The sequence below is a fragment of the Leptonychotes weddellii genome, chromosome 1, assembly GCF_054177405.1.
Source record: "Leptonychotes weddellii isolate Sample4059 chromosome 1, ASM5417740v2, whole genome shotgun sequence".
Classification (NCBI taxonomy): Eukaryota; Metazoa; Chordata; class Mammalia; order Carnivora; family Phocidae; genus Leptonychotes; species Leptonychotes weddellii.
In genome coordinates this window covers 86,379,330-86,401,602 of record NC_138369.1, presented here as the reverse complement: position 1 = coordinate 86,401,602, position 22,273 = coordinate 86,379,330, and positions in this window count along the sequence as shown.

Here is a 22,273-nt window from a genome sequence, read left to right as displayed (position 1 = left end):
AAAAAAAAGAACTTTAAAGAAGTCTTTTAGAGAGAGGAAAGCAAACCATAATTCTCTTAAGAATAGAGAGCATAGGGCGCCTGGGTGGCTCAGTTGGTTAAGCGACTGCCTTCGGCTCAGGTCATGATCCTGGAGTCCCTGGATCGAGTCCCGCATCGGGCTCCCTGCTTGGCAGGGAGTCTGCTTCTCCCTCTGACCCTCCTCCCTCTCATGCTCTCTGTCTCTCATTCTCTCTGTCTCAAATAAATAAATAAAATCTTTAAAAAAAAAGAATAGAGAGCATATTGAGGGTTGATGGAGGGAAGAGGGTGGGGAATGGGCTAAATGGGTGATGGATATTAAGGAGGGCACTTGTTATGATGAGCACTGGGTGTTGTATGTAAGTGATGAATCACTAAATTCTACTCCTGAAACCAATATTACACTGAATGTTAACTAACTAGAATTTTAAAAAAATTTGAAAAATTAAAAAAACAAAATAATAAAATAATAAAATAAAATATTTATACATTAATTTAATAATATATTTTAATAATTGGTAGGGAAAATTCTATATCATTATTCTTTTGTCTCATAATTTTCCTAACTATATTTATTATAATACTTTGGTGCATACTCTTCTAGATTTTAAATTAAAAAATGACATCATACAATACCTATTGATATTTTTACCTGTATTTTATGCAAAAAAAAAAAAATAGTGAAGCTATCTACATCTCCTTCTAAAACAACACATTTCTCGGGGCGCCTGGGTGGCTCAGTCGTTAAGTGTCTGCCTTCTGCTCAGGTCATGATCCCGGGGTCCTGGGATCGAGCCCCGCATCGGGCTCCCTGTTATGCAGGAACCCTGCTTCTCCCTCTTCCACTCCTCCTGCTTGTGTTCCCTCTCTCTGTGTCAAATAAATAAAATCTTTGGAAAAAAAAAACATTTCTCTACAGCATTTTAATTATTGCAAAGGTGTCACAAGTTATGCAGTCTACTGTCAAACATACAATATTCCCAATTCTTTAATGCTATAATGAACATTCTTGCAGCAAATATTTGTTCATTGCTAGAAGTAGAATGTTAACAAATATTTTTGTTTATTTTGCTTCTCTGTCTTTCTCACATACACACTCTCTCACACACACACACACACACACACATACAATTTCTGTGGGTTTTTTTACACTTTATCAGCATTATGTGTCTTTTGATCATTCAACAATGGGTATTATCTCCTTTGAGTTTTTCTAATTTGATGTAAAATGCAATATAATTTTTGGTTCTATTTATTTAAATATAAGCATGGTTGGCTAATTTTAATATACTCATTCATTGGCTGTTTCTCTTCTTTTGTGAATAATTTATTCATATACTCTGCTTACTTCCCAATCTTTTAAAAGTTGCTTTTTTTTTTACATTGCAAAAGTAATATATATGTAGATTCTTGCTTTTTTAAAAAAAATCAAACAAGAAGTATATGCAGAATAAAAGCCCCCTTCATGCTCACACTCCAACTCAATCTCACTCTCCCCCCCAGAGATACTCATTGTTTGCAATTTGCTGTGTATTTTTTTTTTTTAAGAGAGGCATAGAGAGAGAAAGAGAGAGAGAGAGGTGGCAGGGGGAGGGGCAGAAGGAGAGGGAGAATCCCAAGCCAGCTCCACGCCCAGCCCAGAGCTCCATGCCAGGCTTGATCTCACAACCCTAGATCATGACCTGAGCCAAAATCAAGAGTCAAACACTTACCTGACTGAGCCACCCAGGCGCCCTGCTGTGTTTCTTTTAGTCACTTATTCTTACCATTTACACATATACTTATATATAGCCCATTTTTTTACAAGGTTTGAATCATACACAGAGCTCTTTAACTTGCTTTTTTTTTCCTTTCTCAATATGTCATGGGAATTTTTCCATATCTGTACACAGTGGAATGTATCCACCATAATTTAAAAAAGCATTCTTCTACAGCTGAATGTTTCAGTTGCTTTTAGGGTTTTAATGTTGTAAACAACATCTCCATGCTTTACAAATAATCTTGTGCATGTAACCAGTCTGTTAAGTATGAATCATTAGAGTAAAATCAAAAAAATGATTTTTTTTTTCCTGTCAGTTACCTATGTATTCAAACCCCCTCTGAGGGGCAGGATTTTACCCTACGCATGGATAAAAATCTCTCTAAAGCATTTAGTCAATCTGCTAGTCACTATAGTTATAATAATAATGCCCCTTAATATGAAGCATGCTAAGCACTTTCCAGGTTTATCCTTTCAATTTTCAAAACAACCCTAGGAAGTAGGCATTAGGATAACACCAATATTTCAGATGAGGAACAAGGATTGCACAGGGGTCACAGAGCTAGTCAACGGTGGAGTCAGGATGTGAATCTTTGAAGATTCACTCTAAATCTCACATTCTTAACCACCACACCTAACCCCAAATTACAAAAATATTCTCATTTTCTTCTAAAATTTGTATCATTTTTACCTTTCACATCTAGACCTGTAATTAATATGGAATTGAATTTTGCATAGTGAGAAATAGGAGATATAGTGGGTTGAAAAGTGTCCCCTTAAATGCATATGAACCTAGAAATTTAAATGTGATCATATTTGGAAATAAGGGTCTTTGAAGATATAATTAAAGAAGGATTAAGGTGAGATTAAGGAGATCATACTGTATAGGGATGGCCCCAAATCGAATGAAAGAGTCTATGAAAGAGACAGAAAAGGACAATACAGACACAGAAAAAGAAAGCAACATGAAGATTGAGGTAGAGATTGAAATGATGTATGTCTACAAAGGAACCCCAAAGACTGCTGGCAACTCTCAGAAGCTAGGAGAGAGGCATGGGACGGTTCTTCCTCAGAGCCTCCAGAAGGAACCAACACCTTGCTCTTGGACTTCTGAACTCCTGAACTATGTAAAAACTAAATTTCTGTTTTAAGCCACCCAATTTGTGGTAATTAGTTATAGCAACCCTAACAAATTAATACAGGGATAATATTATTTTGTTTTTCAAACAAACTTAAAATTGACCCAGCATCATTTATTGAAAAGCCATTTCTTTACCTACAACACTGTATTGTCACTTTTGTCGTAAATCAGGCAACTCAGTTTGGGTCTCTTTCTGGATTCCCTATTCTGTTTCATTCATTCTATACCGTATGATCTTAATTGCTATAGTTTTATGAGTTTTTTCCCCTGCAAATTTAAGTTCTTTAGCTACGTTTTTCTAAAAGATTGCTTGGGTTTTTTTTTCCTTATTCTACTCATTTCTATATAAATTTTAGGATCAACTTAGCAATTTCCATTAAGAAATCCTCAATTGAGAGAGGACTGACAGCTTTACCAAATTGAGCCTTTCAACTCATGAACAAGATATACCCTTCCATTAGTTTATATATTTATTAACTTCTCTTAACAATATTTGTGGATCTCAGTATAAACAGCTTACACATCTTTGGGGCGCCTGGGTGGCTCAGTTGGTTGGGCGACTGCCTTCGGTCAGGTCATGGTCCTGGAGTCCCGGGATCGAGTGCCGCATCGGGCTCCCTGCTCAGCAGCGAGTCTGCTTCTCACTCTGACCCTCCCCCCTCTCATGCTCTCTCTCTCTCTCTCATTCTCTCTCTCAAATAAATAAATAAAATCTTTAAAAAAAAAAAAAACAGCTTACACATCTTTTGTTTTACTAATTGTTCTACATTTAATCTTTTCTGACATTATCACAAATGGTGTCATTTAAAGAAATGTTCTTTCTCTACTAACATTGCTTATATGCACAGAAATACAAAATATTTTCACATATTATAAAAGACACAATATAAGGAATACAGTCAATGATATTGTAATAGTACTGTATGGTAACAGGTAACTACACTTGTGGTGAGCATAGCATAATGTATAAACTTGTCAAATCACTATGTTGTACACCTGAAACTAATGTAACATTGTGTATAACTATACATACATACATACACACATGCATACATACATAAATGTAGAGTGTGAAGAAAAAAAGAAACTATTTGAGAAGGATGAGTTGCCCTCTTTCTCCTTGCTCTTCCAATGACCTCCATCGAAAGTGACGTCATATTAGTATCACAAATATGCAACAAATTGACCCCAGGAGCAATTTTGCAGTTGACAGTGCAAAGGAATAATTGTTTCTGAACTGTAATGCCAAATCTTAAAATCTATTATGTGTATAAATTATAATAATCATGACTTTTGAATCACATTTCATATTTAATCTTTTAACCAAGCAGTTCTTTTTCTAATAGTAATGTTCAATTTTGGTCTCAGCTTTGGCTGAATATTGATTTTAACTGCAGGTTAAGATCCACTGATTAATTCATTAATTTGAAAAGATTAATTTGGCCCTACACTATGTTCCAGTCAGTATATTAGGAGAAAAATTAAGCTTATATTACTGGCCTGATATTATGAGATTTGCCATGTCTTATTCATATCTTTTGCCCTAGCATCTAGCAATATGTCTATCCCATGGTAGTTATTAAATTATGCTCAATTTGTTGAGTAAGTAACTTCATTAGTAAAAATACGTATTTCCACATATTGATCTTATATCCAGGGACTTTGCTAAATTCCTCAGGTAAAAAAAAGAATTTTTTAAAAATTTAATTCCTTATGTAATTTTCATAGTTCATCTTGGATTCTCTTGGATTTTCTATGAATATGATCATGTTATCAGTGAATAGTGACACTTTTATTTCTTCATTCTCAGTCCTTATAGTTTTTCCATTTTCTTATCTTATTGTCTTGGCCAGAACTCCATTAAAATGATGAATAAAAGTGGTGATAGAGGGCAAATTTATTTTGTTTCAGCTCTTTCCCTAGCTCAGGTCTGGTATGGATTGAATGCTGGCCCACTGGGCTTCTCTCTTCCAAGTTGAGACAGAGGATGAGAGAGATGGTGTAGGAAAGGTCTGGCTTGACTGGCTTTATTGTATTTTACCACTGGATTGCTCCCATCTGATCACAGCAGATATTAAGTCAGATTCAAGTCTCCTTTGAGACGCCTGGGCATTGAATATCTCCCCTGTGGTCTCTTAAGACTGGAAGTGCCTCCTCCAGCCAACCCCTGGTTTTCCTATAATTCCACACAGATTTCCTCTGTTTGGCTGTCATCCTCATCCACCTTCCAGGAAGCCCTCTTGGATCTAGTCCCTCATTGTTCTAAGCCAGCCCCCTTCCCATACTTGCTCTATAGAAAACATCCATGCAGCCTTTGTGTCTTTAAACCATGAAGGGCCAGAAGAACCATCTGTTCTCGCTCTTCAGCCATCAGCCTGTCTCTCACTTTAAGTTTTTTTGGCTGTGGATCTAGTACTAGTACCTAAACCTCATCATTTCTAAAGGATACGGATCAACAGTCTAAGTGGTTTCCTTGAAGTATTTCTCACTGGGTATGCAGCTCCCCTCACCTAGAGCATCAGGGAAGAGAAGATGCAACAGTATTCCAGATTCTCTAAAGACTCCCTGTCCTCACTTTATTTGAAGTAAGTATTGAGCTAAGAGTAACCAATTTTCAGCCCTCTACTTCAAAAGTCTCACATCTTCCCTTGGAATACTTGTGACTTTTTTTTTTTTTTAATCCAGAAGAAACTAAGAAGAAACACAGTGTGATTATTGTTATCTTGAGCACACGTAAACATTTGCCTATTTATATATTGAGAAGTTTATATTTGGGGGTTTTATAAAAATTCTTAATAATTAAAAATATCTAACCATTTGTTATAATTGTCAATATTCTCCCAATTTAATATGTCATCCATTCTTATTATCTGAGTTATGGAAAACTCATAGAGTAATTTAGATTAAAACATCATAGTCAAAAACTTATCTTTGGTTATTACTAAATAAACCAAATTATGTGAGAATATTTATAAAGTAAAATAGACATCTAATGTAATATGTTGCTTTGTCTCAAGATAAATGCCATCATATTAAACCACTATATCTTGGACTTTAGTTCTTCACTATATATATATCTTAAGATTAATATATATATTTCTGGAGGCTTGTATATTTCCTGTCCTGCTGTGGGTGCATATAACTTCAGTGTTGACCCCCGGTGTTTTAAGCTGAAATGTTGCCTAAAGTGACTTAATTCTTAACCTGTAATTACAATGCTTATACCTTACATAGACATAGCATTCATTAGAAATACTATACTGAGCAGAGCAAAAACCAAAATAAAACAAGCTCCTGCATATTTCTATTCCTCAACTATGATGGAAGTTTCCATTTCCATGGTAGCTATGCAAACAACATCTCTCTTGCATAAAAATGTTCTTACTCCAAAAAGACTTAGCAGCCCACATGCCTAGGCTGCATGAAGACACCTAATTAGTCCTTCTCTTGCTGTAATTCAAGGCAACTTTGCATATTCTTCTCCACTGAGAACTAATATTATTCCATAAATTAGTCCTTGACTTTCCAGCTGGGTCCAAGTTGAAATCTTACTTCAAAAGTCTCCTGAAAGGGGAAGAAAATCAAATCTTCTGTCTTTTGCTTGTTAACCTTTTAAATATACATTAACATAACAGAATGAACTGTTAAATAGTCTTTTTTTATCCATTTGGTTTCCTCACACCCTGATTAGGTCAATCCTCTGAAGGTAGAAAATTTAAAAATATGTCCTCAATTTGTCAGTCTACTTTTATTATTTTTAGAAAAGGTCACTGTCTAAATTGCATTAGTGTATAGTTTGGGAAGTAATTCATTCTTGTAACATAGTTATCTACATTTCTCATTTCAAACAATTATGTCTTTTGGGTCAGAAAAAAAATGGAAGGATAAATATTTCCTCTGTCAATACTGTACTTTCAAAAATATAAAATAATATTTCTAACCCAAATATAAAAGTGCCTGCATTCAGACTTTGTGACTGCCCTACCTCTCTGGCCCTTTCTGCTCTGTACTTTCAATCTCTAAGTGACTTTGTCCACCCCTGTATTCCATGAAAATCTCTTCACATTTATATCTCCAGGCCAGATGCCTCATCAGAGTTTCACACCAATATATAATCATATTTTTTTCTTTCACTAAAACTTCCAAGCAATGCCAGTTGCTTCATTTCCAAGACTGAACCCCTGCTTTGGACATACTAAGCTGGTCTTCCTCAAAGATTATCCATCTCAGCAAAGAAACTTAGTTCAGACTTCCATAATAACTACCCTCGACTGGGTGGCTTAAACAACAAACATTTATTTCTCACGATTCTAGGGGCCAGGAAGTCCCAGTTCAAGGTGCAGACAGACTCACTGTGTGATGAGGACTCACTTCCTGGTTTGCAGATGACCAACTTCTTACTATAAGGTTAAGAGAGAGAACATCTCTTTAAAGTCTCTTCTTATAAGGGCATTAATCATATTCACAAGGCTCCATCTATCCTTATGACCTAACTACCTCCCAAAGGTCCCATCTTCTAATATTGTCACATTGGAGACACATAGGACTTCAACATATGAATGGGGGGGCATGTTCAGTTCATGGCAAACCTGGAGTCATCTTTGATACCTCTCCTTCTCTTTCTATGTAGGTTCAGTCACCTCCTAAAAAAGCTCTCAAGTCTGTCTGTTTCTCTCCAGTGAACATTGCTGCCCCAGTGTAAGTGACTATTGTGTCTTACTGGGAAAACTCATAGAGTGATACCCTCCTGATTGTCCTGTTGGCACCATTACATTATTCTATACACAGTAGCCTTCGTTGACATTTTTAAATGTGAATCTAATCGTGTCACCTCTAGCTTTATCTGAATACATTTGTGGCTTCCCATTTCTCTTAGAATAAAGATGGAATATACTTGGGCTCCTTATAACCTGAACTCTGGTCTCTTTCACTAGTCTTACTTGAGCCACTCTTCTTTCTTACAATCGGTGTTACCTTTTCTTTCATTTCTGACAACATTTTAATCACCTTCCCATGTCAGAAATTTTTATGCACGCTATCACCTTGACCTGGCACTCTATGTCTACCTGACACTCCCCTGACCCTAATAGATGACTGGTGATACAAAGATGTGCCACCTCTAGGAAGGATTTATTGTCTGGACCACAGGGAGTACTACTGACAGGTAGCTTCAACCTTGAAACTATTTGGGGATTGCCTCAGCTGTAGGTAACTGCCTTGCCCAAGGTCATACTTTTCTTAGAGAGGCCCACAACCAATGACTGAGTGAAGTGGAGTATAAATGGACAATTCTGACAAACCATTTTATCTCCAGAGCTTTCTACGTGATCAGCTGAGGTCTGCATCACAGCTTGACCTCTCCCTCTGCTGAATCCTGTTCCTATCCCTTCCTTCCACAAATGTGGATCCAGCGACTCTCTAATAAACATTCTGCCCACTAAACTGCCTCAGAGTCTGCTTCTAATTACTTCTCCTCCAGAGGTCAGCTTAGCTTCCTTATAGGAGCTAGCTAGCTGTATATTGATTTTTCAGGGCTACCAAAACAAATACACACAAATTTGGTAACTTATAACAACAGAAATGTATTCTCTCACACTTCTGGAGTCTAGAACTCTGAAATCAAGGTTTTGGCTAGGCCATGCTCTCTCTGAATGAATGCTCTCAGAGAGGATCCTACCCTTCCCCTTTGAGCTTCTGGTGGTAGCTGATAATCCTTTATATCCTTTGGCTTGTAGATGCATCACTCTGATCTCTGTCTTTATGCATGGCCTTCTACCCTGTGTGCCTGTGTCTCTGTGTCCAAGTTTCCCTCTTCTCAGAAGAACACCAGTCATATTGGATTTCAGGCCCACCCTAATCCGGTATGATTTCATCTTAACTTGATTATATCTGTAAAGATTCTATGTCTAAATAAGTTGCATTCACAGGTTCCAGGAGTTAGGACTTCAAGATACCTTTTTGGGGACATAATTCAACCCATAAGCTCAATCACTGAAGACATAGTTGGATGTAAGTAACATACATTGTAGTAGATATTTGTCATTCTTTCTAGTGACCTAACATTTCTCAACAATTTCCTCTATTTAGGGTATTTTCCTAAAACTCACCATAAAAGTCCAACATCTGTTTTCCCAGCCTCTTATGCAGTAAGGACCAAGGCATGCAATTTCTATCATCAGAGACATTCCTGCCAAACATAGAATTGGGAGTCAGTGGTACAAAGAAACACACTGTGTGAAGAATCTATTTTGGCAAAGGAGGTAACAGGGCCATCCAATTTCCAGAGGCAGGAGCATCAGAGTTTAGGTACCGTCAACTGTAAACCCACAGTGGGTACATCCAAAGATGGAAGCCCACGTGTCTTCAGTAGACCAGGTATGTGGTAGGATTTGGGGTCCTGATCCTAGATGTGTGTTTTTTAGCCAGCCCAGAGATTCAGTAAGGTTTATAATATTCTTTTGAAACTGTTTTTCTTTCTAAACTGTCAGAGTTGGTATTTATTATCTGCAACTAAACTCCTAACTTATATAGAAATCCAACTTGAGTTTATTTATATAGAAGAAAAAAAAGAGGGTGATGAAAATAAATTTATTGGTTCAAATCTCTGTAAAGACTTAGGAGTAGAGTCAGACTCTCATACGCAAAATGCTCTCAGGACTTCCTATTTATTTCATCCCACCTCTTATCTCTGCTTTTCTCTGTGTCAAAATTCATTTTTAAAGGTTGATTACCCCCACTGGAACCAGGACCACCAGCAGCTCCTACACTCACATGCTGGGTTTTGAGAGAAGAGACAAAAGAGCTTCTCTTTGCCAGCACCAGTTTTACAGATCTGGGCAAAGTCCTTTGATTACCCAACTTGAGTTACATGCCTTTTCCATGGATAAACCAGTTTGGTCAGGAAATTGAGTTACTATGAATTCATTCCAATTACTGTAGCCAGAAAGGCAGGTCATCCAAATACCTTTAAGAGCACATACCAGAGCAGAGAATGGGAAGAAAGGAGCAGATTCCCCACTGAGGGGAAGGTTTGAAGGTGGGAAGAGACAGTAGGTAGCATAAATATGTCTACAGGAAAATCATTATGAGCCTGGCTGTTATGTGGTTTGCATCTACTATAAGTATTTTCGGTGTTTACCCATAAAGTTTTATCTATGTTTACAAATAATAACAAGCACTACCTCTTTAGGACTTCATTGCAGTTAAGTAAGTTATTCTATACATTATAGAATATAAGCTTCATCTATACACAAATCTTTCTGTTATACACTGCTATATTCCCAGAGTCTTAGGGATGCAGCTAATAGAATATAGGAATATAGTGAAATTTATTAAATAATCAAATAAATAAATAAATGATACTCTGACTCAAAAGAATGAACCTAGGGCATTCTATTAGGGTAAACAAGAGGTAGCATGAATTTGTAAGAGATATTTGTGACTCTTCAGCCAATATATATTTTATTTCATTTCATACTGAGAGACAATATAATGATAAAAACAACCTTAAATTAAACTAATTCTACCTCTTACTAGTTATGTGGATTTAAATAAGTTATTTAACTTCTCTGTGATCCAATTTCTTTAGCTATACAAAGAGGATAATATTAGGACCTATATCAAAGGATCCTTGTAAAAATTAAGTGGCACATAAATAAATGCTTTCTCTTGTTATTATAGTCACCAGATCCTAGTGTCTACTAGGTATTTTTATCATCTTAATACCATAATCACACCAGTATGCCTCTGCCTGAATATTGCCAATGCTCTTGTTTTGTTCCAGCACATCTACACACTCTTGAAAGAAACTTAAGTCTCAGGACACCTGGGTGACCTAGTCAGGTAAGTGTCCAACTCTTGATTTCAGCTCAAGTCATAATCTCATGGCTCATGAGAACGAGAGAGCCCCCAGTTGGGTGCCATGCTCAGCAAGGAGTATGGTTGAGATTCTTTCTCTTCCTCTCCTTCTGCCCCTCCCCCATCCACTCTCTCTTTTTTCTAAAAATAAATAAATAAATCTTTGAGAAAAAAAAGAAACTTAAGTCTCGTCTTTAAAACAAAAAAGAAAGTAAATCTTCCATAAACTAAAACAAAGAAACAAATGATCTTTTTAAAGATTTTATTTATTTGTTGGACAGAGACAGACACAGTGAGAGAGGGAACACAAGCAGGGGGAGTGGGAGAGGGAGAAGCAGGCTTCCCGCTGAGCAGGGAGCCTGTTGTGGGGGCTCGATCCAAGGACTCTGGGACCATGACCTGAGCCTAAGGCAGATGCTTAACCATCTGAGCCACCCAGGCACCCCATAAATGATTTTTTTTAATCTCCATTCAACCTTGGGATTAGAAGAAGAAAACAATCAAAGGACTTCTTGACTAGATCAAATTATTTTATCTTATTAGTGTCATTTTCTTCCTTATAGCTTTAATCTATTGATTCTCAAGTGGAGCTCTCCTTGCAGTGGAAGGCAGAAGACCATTGGGAATTAAGAGAAATTCATTGAGAAAAAAAATAGGCATAGCCTTCCATTTCCCATTCCTAAAGTGAGAAGTAGTAATGCACAATCTCAAAATGGAATCCTCCAAATTATTTCTATAGAACCAAGTTTATAGGTGGAATTAGCCTATGTATACTCATTGTGTATTACTTTGGTAATCAGAGTACAGCTCTTGCCAAACTAAAGTATCCTCATTTCTAGAAAGAGAAGTAACAATGAATGAAGAGGTTGATTACTAGTCTCAAATTTGAAGATATGATTAATGTAAACCATTTAGTGAGCTTTCTGAAGTCTAACAAAACTGATCCCTAGATAGATTCACTGTTCCCCTCCATACTGCTTTGAGGGAAGAAAATAAATAAACAATAAAACAATCCTAGAATTCCTGCCCAGAACTTTTCTCTGAAAAGAAACAGGTTGGTAAACCTAAGTATATTTGTATAAGAAATAAACATACAGGAAATGTTTAATTAGTTTGTAATTTTGTAATTAGTGTGTTTGTAATATTTTCCATCTGAAGGACATACAAAAAATACAGGGCTAGAGATCTGTTCGAGTTGTTTTTTTGAACTATCATTTTAGAAATCTAAAAAGGGCTTTAAGGTTCATCTTAGAATGGTACCATCTGTTTTTATTATCATTTCTCTCTACCAAAGACTATATTGTTTCATATGAAGGTATAATCTTGTCAGAAAATTAGTTATAAAATGTTAATTTCTGATCTACTTCCCATCTTATTATGTAATTCTATCTCTAAGCCAAATATATAACTAAAAAATGACTTCACAAAATGAGAACATTGCCTTGTCAAATTACTCTTCTATGGACATTAAAAAGAAAAGCAGATTGCATTTGTTTTGTTGAATATTTTTTAAGAGTAATAATTCCATATACTTCCTTGGAAAGATGAAAAACATTCTTATCTACCCCATCATCTGAATATGTACTTACTTCTTCTTATTGCAACGTCTTCAAGTTCATAAAATAATTTTCACTCTTGTTTTTAGAGACTGTAACTCTGCCATTTGGCAAAGTTGTTCATTCATCCATCTATTTTCTCATTTATCCAGCAATATGATTTTTAGCACCAGTGATACTATATACCAGGTATCAACATGTTCACTGATGAGCAAACACCCACCTGCACCCTGTCCTCACAGGTATCCATACGCCTGGCCTATCCTCACCATTTAGTTCTCTTCAAAGACATCTCATTGGTCGCTACATCAAAGGTAGTACATTAGCAGTCTGTCATATTAACCCTGCCTTATTGATTTTACTAAGCAAATCCCCATCAGAATGTACAATATTCATTAATTTCATTGTATAGTCAATGTTCATATCCCTCAGCTACAAGATAAGTTCCATGAGAACAAATGGCCTGCCCTATCTTATTCATTGCTGGGTCACTGATACCTTAAAGAAAAACTGGCATCTAATGTAAACAATAAATATTTAGTGAATAAATGAAAAAAATTCTAGTTGCAGAGATAGGTATTTATCAAATGATAACACACACATATACATAAGCTCAACTGTACTAAGTGTTACAAGAGTTAAGCCCAGTTTTGTGTGTGTGTGTGTGTGTGTTCTATAGGAAGGTTTGACCTTACTTATCTAGCCCTGATGAACACTGTCCTAGTAAAGTCATAACTGAACTCAGGGCTTCAGATAAGTTAAATCCAACTAGGTTAAGAGGGTAACATACATGTCTCCAAGCTTGGAGAATGTAAAAAGACCCTGCTATGGGAATTAAAAGATGACCAGGGTAGCTGGAATGAATAAGAGATGAAAGATCGAAGTAATTGCTCAGCGGATTTTCATTTTTGTGACTATGACCCACAGTATAAAGCCCATTTTACGTAATAAACCAGTGCACATACACACATATGCTTACATATATAAATATAAAAATAATTGAAAAAGTTATCCATTAAGGAATTTTACAACCCTATAATGTGTCATATGCCTAGTTTGAAAAATACTGGGCTTGACTAGCCATATGAAGGATTCCCATTATCCTAAGAGGCCAAGAAGAAGCTCGTTGAGATATGCATTTTTTAAATTGTTTTGTGACAGTGTGGAAACTAGATCAGCAGAGGAGTTAGGTCTCTGGAGAATGGTCAGCACTTCACACAAAAGCTAATGGCAACAGAGATCAGGAAATAGTAGGGCAAAAGGAGAATAAAAGAACAAATCTGGTAAATATTTAGGAGATAAAAAGCCAGCTCAAGTTGGCCATGCATTGTATATGAAGAAGGGAGGGTATTAAGGACAACTCATAGACTTCTGTCTTTCTGTCCTGTATGGATGATGGTACCACTCAGCAAAATTGGAAATTCTGGAAGAAGACCATATCTAATGGGCAAAACGGTATGTTCTGTGTTTCCTGTGTTGAGTTTGAGGTGTCTTTGAGACATCCATGTGGAAAAGAAAAACAAAAACAGTTGGGTATATGGGTCTACAGTTCAAATGCAAAGTGTGGCCTAGAGATCTAGGCTTTGGAGTTATCTAAAATTGAAATCACAAATGTGGATGATATCACATGGAGAAGTGAGTCAGGAGAGGACAGAACCAAGGACAGAGCCTTATGAAATCTCAATATTTAAAATTTAAATGCTAAGTGGAAGAAGATAAGCTTATAAAGGAGAATGAGGAGTGACTACATAGACAAGAAGGGGGAAAAAAGAATATAAAGCCATGGAAGACAAGAAAAAAACTTATTTCATTCTAGAGGGGAGGGGGTGGGGGAATGGGTTAGCCTGGTGATGGGTATTAAAGAGGGCACATTCTGCATGGAGCACTGTGTGTTATACGCAAACAATGAATCATGGAACACTACATCAAAAACTAATGATGTAATGTATGGTGATTAACATAACATAATAAAAAAAAAGAAAAGAACTTATTTCAAGAGAATGTTCAATTCTATTTTTACTATACTGAAAACTTATACCCTGGCTGCTTATCTTGTATGATTCTTAATGTTTTTGTGTTGCTTAGGGCACAGAGTTAGTATCCATGTATGTATCCTTACTTTTTTTTTCCTGTCAAATCCTTTCTGATTTCACTCCCTTTTGCCAATTTCTTTAATTTTCCTGCTTCTCTTTCTGTGGCACCTTCCTAGGGAATGTTCAATCACAGAAAAAAATGTTTCACTTTTTTACTGCTAGATAATACTAGAAGAAAGCAAAAACCATCCAGATTATTGCCTTTATAAATTCATGGATATTATTATTATTATTATGTTAATATATTAATAATTATTAGTATCTACTATATTAGCATCTATTGACCTATTGCTAAATAGCTATTCTTCCTTTGCTCCTTTTAAGTATTTATCCATTTTTCTACAAAAGCCATGTTCAACCTTCAACACATTATGTTTATCCCACCACTTGCCCCTCTCAATCTCAGGAAGTGATTCTACTTCAGTTGGAAAATAACAACAAATCATGAAATCACTGAACAGAAAATTATTCAACATCCCATCCTCAATTCTGCAAGCAGTTCCTAGAGACAACATAAAATAGGACTTAAAAGTGTAGGCTTTGGATCCAGACACCTGGTAACTTTTGGAGAATTACTTAAACTTTCTGTGCCTCAGCTTCCTTGTCTGTGAAATGGACACAATCCTAACATCCAACCTAAAACCTAAAAAACAAATTGCATTGTTAAGTAATCTAGATTGTATTTTTTGTAGTGGTTCTCAAAGTTGGGCAAGTATCAGAATCACCCAGAAGGCTTGTTATAACACAAATGGAGCCCCAGTCCCAGAGTTTCTGATTCAGTAGACCTAAGATCAAGCTCCAGATTTTGCATTTCTATCAATTTCCTAGGTGATACTGATTTTGCAGCACAGCATCAGGAACCACAGTTTGGGAACCACTGACCTAGTACGTGAGAAGCACTTAGAAATATGGTTGGCACGCTATCAGCACTCAAAAACTTTATGTCCTTTAGCTGTATCATTCCCTCCCTTTATTGTGAGACGGTGGGAAGTATCTCCCCTCCATACTGCTGATCTCTCAGCCTATTCTCTGAGACACATGACTTCCTGCCTTCTCAGGTAATTTGATCAATTGATTATTCACTCTATGTCCGTTCTGTTCATCCTCCTCCTCTCTGCATACTTCTTCTCATTTGAATGAATAAGCTAGAATTCAAGCATGTTTCTTCTGCAGTAAAAGAAAAATCAATGCCAATACTTTGGCCCCTTTTAACAACCATTCTAACCCTCTTTCCCCTGCTGAGCCTAACATTTTAAGAATTGTTTTCACTGATTTTCTCCATTTTATCAACTCTTACTAACTCTACAGCCAACTGCTTCCTGATTTATTTCCACACTGCTCCCTGATATTGCTCAAAAAATTATCAGCACTAACTGCATTATTAGCTAAAGGCATTAGATGTTTATCCCCTCTGGAAGTGATTGATATTGCTGACCACTCCCCTCTTCCTGAAACCCCCTCTTCTCTTTTCATCTTAAATCCACACTCCCCTGGATTTTCTCCAATGGTTCAGCCACTTCTCCATCTCTTTTACGAGTTTCTCTTTTTCATGCTTGTAGATCCTGGTTTGGTTTTTTGTATTTGTTTGCCTGTTTGATTTAAATCTTATTTAGGGACTTTTTCTCTTCTGACTCTTCTTGAACTCTCCCTGAGCAAACTCTGTTGAGGAAGTAATACTGATTTGAAGGTATAATTTATTATGCAAAAAAAGGAAAGTGTATCAGAGATAGTGAATAGGAATAAAATAACTGAAGTCAGTGTATTTAAAGGAATAAATATTAAGATCTTATGGAGAAACAAATAGAAAAAATATGAAATTTATGTTATTCTGACCGTAAAAAAGAGATGAGAGAAGAAGCAGGAGTTTGCAAGCAAGGCTCCCATATATTTACCATATCCTGAATTCCTTTTGAAATGGAGACTATCCTTTATACTAAAAAGATATAACAGACAAAAAAAAAAAAGTACCTCACATCAGTGAAATAAATAACTGTGAAAGGTAAAGAAACTCAAGGTATAATTAGGTCAACCTTTGGAGAAGGCCCCAGGAAGAATAGTTTGGATCATATAAAAATTAGTTAAATTGACCCAAAACACTGGGAGCTTCTAGAGACTGCCTATCTATTGTTTCCTCACAAAATTTATTCTTAACCAGTGCCAATAAATTGTATAGTTGCATACTGGTGTTACCTCAGAATAATATCTCATATTCTTCCAGTAAGCATTACCATGTAGGAGAAATCTGGGACTGAAAAATAACACAGTTCATTAGCTGGGTGATAGCCATAACTGAGGTTATTCTGCTGCTTTGTTTCCTTTACCTCAGAAGGCTGGCTCCCTTAGCTTACTCACAGCACAGATCCTGCATGGTTCCAGATACGCATATCTAATTGACTGCTAGATAACTCTGCTTGAATGTTTGGGGCACTTCAAACTCAGTATTTGCAAAACTGAACTCACCATCTTCTCCCACCCCTGCTTTTCTACTATTGATTCTGTCTGAGTGAATGGAAACTTCCTCAAATCAGTTGCCAGTGATCAAAAATGAGATATGATTTTTCTCCTTCCTTCTCCCTCAGACTCCTCATGTCCTTGATCATATTCCATTGAGTTTCTTCAGTCAACCCAGAGACAATTTCCAACTTCCTTATTCAGGCCATTCTCATTCCTCTTGTAATAGAGGGGAGATGTGTCAGGTGATACTGTCCACTGTGGACTGACCTAAACCTCATTGGCCCTTCAGAATGCCTAGGTTCTTTCTGGTGGATAATAACAGCTGTCAAAGAATTTTAGATAGCAAGGATTAACTCCTCCCTCATTACCCTGCTATTAACCTTTAGTAAGAACAAATCTCAGGCCAAATTCTGACAAAACTATAGACATTTATTAGATATATAGTCTTTGGTAAAATTCAATCCTTGCCTCTAGTTGGCAACCTGCAATCAGAAATCCTCCTAAACCAATGCCTGTTTGTAGGATCAATCCGAGTTCAAACCTCAGGCATCACCCTTCAGGGATGATTTACTGAGGTAAAGTTTTATATCCCGTACAGGTAACATTTGATAATGTCTAAAGTATTTTAGCCATTCTACATGTCTTGACAATCTTTAACTACTGATAATCTCTTTCTTTCTACCCTACATCATGCTAATTAACAGGACTTCAGTTACATCAATAAACGCTATTTCTAACGCTCAGTATGCTACTTAGCAAAGAATTGGTTGTTGATAGCCATAGGAGTAGAGAAGTGCTTTTGGTAGGTGCCCCCTGGGTGTGGCCTTTTCTGATAGGTTGTGAGCTGACCTCCCTTTAACTGTGCCCCCTCAGTGGTAGGCTGGTAGTCAGGCCCAGAATTAGAGCCTGAACTAACTGGTATATATATCACATCATATTGGCTATCCTAAAGTGTTTCAAAGTAATTTTTACATATTGTAACGTGATGTTTTCAGTCTTTTCCCTCTCTACAGCCTTGAAGTACTTCTTAAAATGAAACTATGGTCATACCTATTTCTTAATTTTTTTCAGTGGCTTCCCATTACTCTTATAATAAATCAAAATGTCCTGAGACAGCCTCATCTGACACCTATCATCATCTTTCACTCCCTCACCTTCATTCTTTGTGATTCGACTATCCTGAATATCTCTTAAAAATGCCATAATTTTTCCCAACTCTAGGACTCACCATTTTGTCTTCCATTTACCTGGAAAACTCTTCCCAGCTCCCTCGCCTGGTCAAATCGTTCACTTACCTCAATTACTCCAGCCTCAGTGGAGGCTGATCACAATGCTCTGGGTCTCTGGGCCTCAAAGAAACGTTTGTCAAATCATTTTTACTTCTAATGCTTCAAGAAAAATACCCCCTTCAAACAGCTAGTCCTAGGCTGTGTGTCTGGTCTCTATTTTTCCATAGGGTGGCTGATTTACCCAATGGCCACTCAGGTTACCAACTGAGAACACCACTCCCCAACTGCAGAATGAGAGCATTGTCATAATTATATGTACTGAAACGAAAGGTAATGTCACTTAAGAATTATGTGCAAACAGGTATCACATATGCCATAAAAAAATAGAGATGCCATATTATTCCCAAAGAGCTGAAAATATTTTTCTTTTCCTTGCTTATGGAAAAGCTGGCACTAGTAGAAAAAATAAAGTTGATCAAATGGGGCCCACATTTGGGTGGCAGCCCAGAAGAAGAGCAGAGGAGGCGGGTTTAGAAACACAGCAGGCAGAGACGCAGAAAACACACAAAAAAATCATCAGCATGTGCAGGTGCAAATTTATCCTGAATACAATGATGCTTAAACTTTGGAGCCCTTCTATCTCTGATCAGCAGGGATGCAGGGACTTGTGGAAGACTCTAGGTAGGGAGAGAAATCTAGGAGGCAACCAGGATGCATCTCTGGTAAAGAGAGCTCAGATGAAATATAACTGAATCTCTGAAGCTCCAGCAATGGTTCATTTTAAATTCTTGCTTTGGAACCTCTTTCTGAGTTTGTATTTTTATATTATTTCAAAAGGGACCTTCACCTCATATTTGGTCAGTTTCAGGCTTCAGAGAACTTGCATCTGCCCTGAACATAGGTAACAACCACACTTCTCTAACAGACAGAAAAAGCTAAAGAAGTTTCATTTCACTTGCATTGGGCTCCCATCACTAATATTTTCCTTTCTAGCTTAAAGCTCATGGTCTGGGTATATTGACTTTCTCCACTAATTCACTGGTATTTCTTTTCAAAGATTAATAGTAAGATGAAAATAATCTGTAAATTTATTTGACCTGGTAGAGTTTCCTTTTTTTTTCTAGCAATCAGTCCTCAGAATGTCATTTTCAAAAAAAAAGTAATTATTTTCACCTTTTATTCATATAATAGATGAGATGTGAAATGAGCTTCATGGATGATAAACACCCCAATGGCTACTAAGTTTTACAGAGTATAAACAAGAATTGAGCTGCTGCTACACAAAATTAACAATAAAATTTTACTGTAGATGCTGGATATAAAGAGAATGAAGTATCCTGAGTGAACGAAGGCCATTAGTTCTATAATGAAATACGAACATCATATGCATTCAATTGTGTGTGGGTTTGAAATACACACCAGGAAACGATTATGTAGTAGTATCCAATATTCACTTTTGAAATGCCATATCCCTGAAAATCATTTTAAAACCTGAATAAACTTACAAAATCTATCATGTTCCTCGAGCAATCCATGTCATCAATTTGATAGTGCGTCAAAGTCGGGAAAAAAAAAAAAAAACAGCTTCAAAGTTTGGGTCTTTTTTTTTTTTTTTTAAGATCTTCCCTGCCCCATATTACCTCCTTAAATTTTTCTGCTTTCTTTTAGTACTTTCTATTTGTTAGAGGTAGGTGGGTAAAAAGGAGCTCCACCCTGATTTCAGAATAAGAGCATTCACTTATTTTATTCATCAAAGTAACACAATTATTTCTCCTTCTTACTTCCACTAAAAGCAGAACTCATTTGGCTTATTTAAATGCAATAAATGGCAGCTGCTACATTTTGACCCATTTAACCACATGCCTACCCTCCCCACAGCAAACCAAGGATGTTAAAGGGGAGTCAAAGTTTCCTTTACATAATTTATTATAACACAGGCCAATTCCACAAGCTAATCCTACAACATTTTTAAAAAAAACTTTTATTTTAGAACAGCATTAAATTTGCAAAAAATTTCTAGGGGCAGATAGTGCATTCAGTTTCCCTATCTCACACCACATTGCATTATTTTACATGAATACATTAAAATTAATGAACCAATACTGATACTTTATCATTAAGGAAATTCATATTTTATTCAGATTTTGATAGGGGTTTTTTGGTTTCTGTTTGTTTTGGGGTGTTTTTTTGTTTTTGTTTTTGTTTTGACCTATTGTCCTTTTTCTTTTCCAGGATCCCATCCAGAGTACCACATTACATTTAACCATCAAGTCTCTTTAGGCTCCTCATGGCTGTGACAGCTTCTCAGACATTTCTTGTTTTGATGACCTTGACAGTTTCGAAGAAGTACCAGTCCGATATTTTCCAGAGTGTACTTCAATTGGGATTTGTCTGATTCTTTTTTTCACAATTAGAGGTTATATGTTTGGGGGAGGAAGATCATAGGGGTAAAGTCCATCTTTATCACACCATATCCCAGCTCCATCCTATCAGTACTACTTCTCACTAGAGACCTTGATTACCTGGCTGAGGCCCCACATTATTTTTGCTTTTGTGGTTTTCCATTCTTGGTTCTATCAGTTAGTAGTGTTAATAATAGCAAAACTGGTCAGTTAGCGTTGCTCTATTCCTTGAAATCTTAAACTCAACCAGTTGTTTTTCAAATATTTGAAGTAATATTCAGAAAAGAATGTTTTTTTGAGCCAAATAAAATCCTTTATATAATCTGACACTTGGACACTTGAGAATTCTCAGGATCATCTTCATTCATTTTTTTCTAATTTCCTCTATTTGTTTATACACATACGTGTGTATAAAAATGAGTGGAAATACACAACTAAATTTCCAATTGCATTAAAGTGGTGATTGTTTAAATAAAAAGTGCTAAAAGATACCAGAGAATTTTTCTTTTAAGTTTTTCTTTTAATTCTAGTTAACATACAGTGTTATATTAGTTTCAGGTGTACAATACAGTAATTCAACACTTCCATATATCACCCTGTGCTCATCATGACAAGTGCACTCCTTAATCCCCGTCACCTATTTCCCCCAGCCCTCCACCCACCACCCCTCTGGTAACCATCAGTTTGTAATCTACAAGAATCGAAAACAGAGTAATTTTAGGAAATAATAATAATCATGGGGTAGGAAAGAACTTCTTAAAAAAAGACCTATTTTAGGGGCACCTGGGTGGCTCAGTCATTAAGCGTCTGCCTTCGGCTCAGGTCATGGTCCCGGGTCCTGGGATCGAGCCCCACATCGGGCTCCCTGCTCTGTGGGGAGCCTGCTTCTCCCTCTCCCACTCCCCCTGCTTGTGTTCCCTCATTCACTGTGTCTCTCTCTGTCAAATAAATAAATAAAATCTTTAAAAAAAAAAAAAGACCTATTTTAGAATCAATAAATATAACAATTGTAAGTTTGATCACTTAAATGTTAAAAACTACTGGACAACCAAAACAAAATTTCTATAAAGTAAGTTAAAAAGCAAATGGCAGAGTGGGAAAAAATATTTGCATCATGTGTAAAAACATTAATAATCATAATTTCCCCACCCTCCTGCTCGTTCAAGTTTTGCTGAAATAATTTAGGACTTTTAGTTCCAGTGTTTTCCTTGTGGTATATCTCTTCTGTCTCAATCTTTATTTATCTCTTAACTGTGACATTCATGGTCACTCTATCATTTTCAATTTAGAATTAACTATACATATTGCAAGATTCATTGTTCACCACAGTTTCCTTTCTACTTCATCTTGCTATCAGAGGTCTCTGTTCTGATTCATTTGTCTTGTAGAGTCTTTTCTCCAGTATTTTACTTAGAGATGATGCGTGGTGATATATTTTCAGAATTCTCACATAGCCTCAAGTATCTTTTTTTTTTTTTCCCCCACTGTGAGAGGTAAATAAAATCTTGGAAGGATATAGGATCCCTACATTGCAATTCTTCTAAGTGGTCTACATTCCACTACCTTCCAGCGTAAGTCCAAAGCCAGAAGTCACACTTTTGTGACTCTATCTCATAAAAATAAAAGCAACATAACATAAATATACATATACATTTCTTGTGATGTTTTTAATGAAGGCAGGAAAGAAGCTGAGGGCAAAAAGTATACAGCATGATAGAGGATTTGTTGAATAATTATGTAATTATGGTATATTTATACTACG